This window comes from Dreissena polymorpha, chromosome 1, assembly GCF_020536995.1.
Source record: "Dreissena polymorpha isolate Duluth1 chromosome 1, UMN_Dpol_1.0, whole genome shotgun sequence".
In the NCBI taxonomy this organism is placed as follows: Eukaryota; Metazoa; Mollusca; class Bivalvia; order Myida; family Dreissenidae; genus Dreissena; species Dreissena polymorpha.
In genome coordinates this window covers 131644633-131650727 of record NC_068355.1, presented here as the reverse complement: position 1 = coordinate 131650727, position 6095 = coordinate 131644633, and positions in this window count along the sequence as shown.

Here is a 6095-nt window from a genome sequence, read left to right as displayed (position 1 = left end):
GATAACTTATAAATACGAATGACAATGAACAATTGCAATCGGACACTATAATACATCTGATTATAAATTGCTTAATCCAACTGAGTGTACCAATGACATGTAAATAAAATGTATGTAAACATGGAAAATACTGGAGGGTCGTTTTTAACAAATTTTCTAAGCCTTAAAGGGTATATTAACTTATGATGAATTAAAGCTTTTTATTTTATGCTTTCCGGTGGTTTATAGAGAAATATCAGTGAATTAAAACTGATAATTTCACTGTTTCAAACAATGAAATTTATCAGTGAAAATTATCGATAATTTTCACTGTTTACTGACGAAATGACGTCATTATTTTAGCGAAATTCTTTAGTTAAACTCTTTAACAATGTATATAAAGCATAAACTAACATGAAAATTTGTTGGAATCGATGGAATATCGATTTTAATTCACTCGTGATCATAGAAATAATATATTTCCACTCGTGAAAATATTATTTTCTATTATCACTCGTGAATTAAAATCGATAATCCACCGAATCCAACAAATACATGTATCCTCTGGATCAATATCTTCAGATGGCATTTTATGAAAAAAAGCTAATGTTGTTCTATGTTGTCTGCTTACAAACGGATACAATTTACACAGATCTCGGAACGAAATATCCGGTAACAAAAGAAATGTTATGATTTAAATAATTAATGTTTACCTTGACAGCATTTTAATACGGTAGCTTGTGATATAATGTTCTTTTAAATTCCATGGTACTAGTATACTTGTATAACATTCAAGCTAAATTCGTTGCAACATCTAGGTCGACAACAACAAATAAACTAGAAGTAGTGGCTGTCTGACCTTTGCTAGTACTGGTTGTCTGATCTGTGTTAGGTGTTTTTGTTGTTGTAGTTGCTGTTGCAAGGGTGGCATTAGGAACGGGTTCGCAAAGATCGGTCCAATCTCCGCCTGTAAGTTTCAACGGCCTGTGGTTCATCATCAAATATTTATCAACGCACTAAACAGTATCACTGTAACGCTTTGTATATCCACCCAAGCAACTCCATTGCAAGATGCTGTTATGGTTTAACAAACAGTCGCTGTTTAAACCGGTGACTGTCAAAACGGAACTGTTTAGACGTGCGTTAAGAGAGCAGTTACAGCAACAGGCCATCGTCTCACCTACCCAATGTTGTTCTCACAGTCCGCGGAAGTCCCTCTAGTTCGAGTAGTACCGTCAATTCATGTCATATACAGAACGGTACCATACAGCTGTGCGTCCTTTGCACAGTTCGACTGTGTATACGGCGGGCACGTACTTACATCGCACGTGGGTTTCTTGCTCCACTGCCCATCGGCCTGACACGTGACCTGAGCGGGACCATTCAGGACATACCCGGATAAACAGCGTACCCGTACTGTGGCGCCATAGTGATTTTGTTCTACAGACACTGTGTCCTGAAATGGTGCTTCAGCGTTGGTTATCGAACCAAAGTCACCACAATCAACAGGATGGCCTGGGTGGAGTTTTCGGATTCCACTGTTCGTCAACACGACATAGAAGCGACCTTCAACTGATCAAGATATATCCAGCGTTGCACATGAACTCCATTTTGGTGCCCACTGTATAACTCAATGAATTTGAGATGATTCTATTTCTTGGCGGATGTACTGCGGGACATTCCTAAATAGAGCACTGAAGAGTTACACATGACCAAGTGGTTGCGGTGCAAGAAGAAAGACTCGCGCCCCCTACTCTATTGTAATTAGCCCCACATTGGTAACTGGCAAAAAATCCGACTGCAAATGGCGGACTTCCGGTTACGTTGTGTGTTGCATGCTGGACTTCCGATGGACTAGACTTACACTGCGTTTAATGCGGTAAAAATCACCAGAGTCACTGAAACAAGAAATCATCCAATACAATAATAATGACGCAAACGAAAAGTATAAGAAGAGTGTGTGTTTGTTACTGCCAGGTAGTATTCCACGATGCAGCAAAATAAATTACGCAAAACGCTATTTATTTTATTAGAAATATTTAAAAACTGCGTCACCAAATGCGTTACTTAAGTAAAAACGCGCCGCACAAGAAGCATAAGCATAAACAAGAGCACCGCATAACGGGTGCCACGCTCGGCTGCGGGTGCAGTTTTGAATAGATGAAAGCTTGTCAGAATTTTTTTTAGAGGTCACAGTGACCTTGAAATAGTGACCCAAAAATGGGTGTGGCATGTAGAACTCATCAAGGTGCAGCTAAATATGAAGTTTCAAGGTTGTAGGTTGAAGCACTTTGATTTTAGAGTCAATGTTCAAAACCTCGACAAAATGTCAAGGTTTTAGCGGACGGCAGACACGACACGACGAGCTGGCTATGACAATATCTCGGGTTTTCTCCGAAAACAGCCGAGCTAAAAACCAACAAACGGACAGAGCTATAAGTCTGTAATCCCTTTTGCATTTGGACGCACACTAGTAACCATATTTTAATGTTAAATATGAGTTTCGGTCTGTGAAAAAGGGCTTAATGCATATACGTAAGATGTCGTTCCTGATTAGCCTGTGCAATCCACACAGGCTTATTCTGGGACGACATTTACCACCTTAACCGGATTTCGGTTAAGAAGTCAAAAGACTTCCTCACAACAAAAATCCATTGAAGAAGACACTTTAATGACATACTTAAAATCCATTGAAGAAGACACTTTAAGTACATACTTAAAATCCGTTTTCCTAGAACTAGGATCATATTAAAATTATTTTCACGGTCAGGTACATGGTCATAACGCGAATAGTCTGAACACATTCTCAAAATGAGCGGATCAAATGTCTATTTGTAACAGACTTGTATCAAAACTCGGGAGTACAAGGTTCGATTCCCAGCTCAACTTTAAAACTTCTATCTCGCCATTTGCATGAGATGTTTAACTGAGTTGCACTGTACTAGATGCTGTAAACGGACTCTAAAGACACAGTATCGACTCTGAACTTGGTCTCGCACTTTGTCCCGTATACCAACTTACAAGCCTTCTGGAGGCGATGGTCATACGGTAAATTTCCGGTGAACTCGAAACAAATCTACTACATGCACACATTTACAAAAGCGCATGCGCGCTTCCGTAATGATAGTCGGTTAAAAATAGCAGTAGGTTAATTTCGCAAAAACTACAACCAAAATTTGCAAATCTGAAACAATGTTTTTCAATTGTGTCAATTTACTAAAACGTGAAAAGGTCCCTTTCAACATTCCATGTCTCCTGTTCAAAAGTCTCTGATTATTAAACGTTGATTTTTTATCGATCGGCATTTTTAACAAATCGAGAGAGTGTAAATGCATGCATTCGGGCGCATCGCTTACTTTTCTTCAACGAGACAGAGAGGTTTCTAAATATACGACACGTACATGCTAATATACTTCATGCGTGATATAGTTTACACTGAAAAAAAAAACAAAGCCAAGTGGCTTCTTAATATACGTACATGCTTATTTACAAGATTGGAGATACAAATTACACTGACACAATACAAAGCCAAGTGACTAACCTGACAAATATGTAACGGCACTCGAATTATTATTGATTCCCGTGCACTGTATATGCTGCATAGACAACCAACAAATATGCGAATGATTCCACCCGGGGGGGGGGGGGGGGGGGGGACTTCCCAAATTTTAGGGTAGGGGTGTCCCGCTGAGACTTCCGAAAAGTGACCCATTTGTATACCGGAAATCTGATAAAGTAGACCCATTTTGATACAAGGTTTTTGAAAAACTGCACCCATTTCGATACTATTTGATATACAATTTGATAAAGTGGACACATTTCATACTTGAATTTTAATCTCTATCATATAAATACAGTAGACTTATTGAATTTGCTATTATATGTTGATTTGTACCCATTTTGATACTGTTACTTACAAATCTATATGCATTTATATACAAGCAAATTTCTGATTTCAATACCCATATCTATACTATGCTCAAAACCATACCCATATCTATAATTTTAGTCGTATAGATAAAGGCCTTATCAAACAGCGTAGACCCAGGTGAGACGCCGCATGATGCGGCGTCTCATCTGTGTCTGCGCTGTTTGCTAAAAGGAATTTCTGTGAAAAATATTCTAAATATAGAAATAAATATACTAGACATCCCTAATTTTGGAAATAAATTCATCCAATTTAGAAGGATGGGAAAGTCCACTAGGCTTAAATGGATTAAAGAAAAGGAGCGTGATGGATCTAAAGCGCTCACCTGAGATCTAAAGACCTCACGGACACAATTGTTGAAGACTTGACCTATTTTCGCCCCCTCCCCTTGACCCAGATTCAGACAGTGCTTTGATTTTGAAGATAAACCATCTGACCAAGTTGCATCAAGACTAAGTCATAGATATGACATAGAGAATGGTCAAAAGTTGTGTATGTTTTTTTTATCTTGCGCCCTAGTTTTTGAACGCACCTGGCCCAGATTCAAACTTGACCTATATATTGTCAATATGAACATTCTGGCAAAGTGGCATTAAGCTTGGATCATAAATGTTGCCCCTGGCGTGGTGATATTTTTTTATTATTTGATGTGGTGATCTAGTTTCTAGACGCACGTTATTCAGATTGAAACTTGGCCTCTGTACAATGAGTCGTGTTCTGAGAAAGCTGGGCTTAATGCATGTGCGTAACGTGTCGCCCCAGATTAGCCTGTGCAGTCCGCACAGGCTAATCAGGGACGACACTTTCCGCATTTATGGTATTTTTAGTTTCAAGGAAGTCCCTCCTTACCGAAATTCAAGTTTATGCGGAAAGAGTCGTCCCTGATTAGCCTGTGCGAACTGCACAGGCTACTCCGGGATGACACTTTACGCACTTGCATTCAGCCCAGTTTTCTCATAACGCGACTCCAATAAAGATAACCATTCTTAAAAAGTATTATGAAGATTGAGTAATAAAAGTAGCCTATAGAGAGGAAAATATCGTTTTCTAAGATTTGACCTGGTGACCAAGTATTTGAACGAATGTGATGCAGAATCGAACTCAGCCTATATATTGTCCAAATGAACTGTCTGACCAAGTTTAATTAAGATTGTAATTTGAGTCCTATGCGGCCTCTAGAGTGGTAAAACGTTTCCTAAGATTCGACCTGGTGACTTGTTTTGGCTGCATGTGACCCGTATTAAAACTTGGCCTAAATATCCTCAAGAAAAACATCTTAACCAAGTTTCAGCGCACGCCGAATATCGCACGACTATGAATGGCTGACCTATGAGGATCACAATCGATCAGGCGAGCTACAAATCTGAATCCGATAAAAAAGCTTAATGACATGTAATTTATTATAACGCATACAACTCTCTACATGCAATAAGAAAAAATGATATGCTTTTTAAGATAAAAATCAATTTATATTAAGGGGTCTTTTTTTGTAAAGCACGTTTTATGTTTCACAATTAACGTCATTATTGTAAGTATTCAATTGAGCCTCGTTCTGAGAAATCTGGGCTAAATGCACGTGCGTAATGTTTCATCCTAGATTAGCCTGTGTGGTACGCTTTTTGTGAATTTGTTGTTTAATGGAAGTCTCTTCTTCACAAAAATCCAATTATGGCAGAAAGTGCCATCCCTGATTAGCTTGTGCGGACTGCTAAGCTTATATGGGATGGCATTGGACGCAAATGAGTTTTCCATAACAAGGCTAAATATATACCGGATATTGGACCAATTATATACTGAATAATATGGCGCGGTTGATTAACGGGACCTTTTCACAGATTTTGGCATGTATTGAAGTTTGTCAGTAAATGTTTATATTGATAATTGTAAAAATTGGATTTAAAAAGCTCCAGTAAAAAACAATAATACAATTAAAGAAAGAAAAGAGTAAACCTCAACTGAGCACGAACCACTGACCCCAGGAGTAAAAGTCCAACGCTTAGACCACTCAGCCATCCGTGCTCATACAATAAAAGTAGTTTTTTTATAATTAATATAAGCAATCCTCGTAGTATCACAAAATAAAACACCAACAGAACTCTCCAAATTATTCATCGTTTCGCGTTGCAACGCTTTATAATTTTCAGGTTTTTAAATCGTCAAAAGATGCATATAATGGATATTAGAGCAT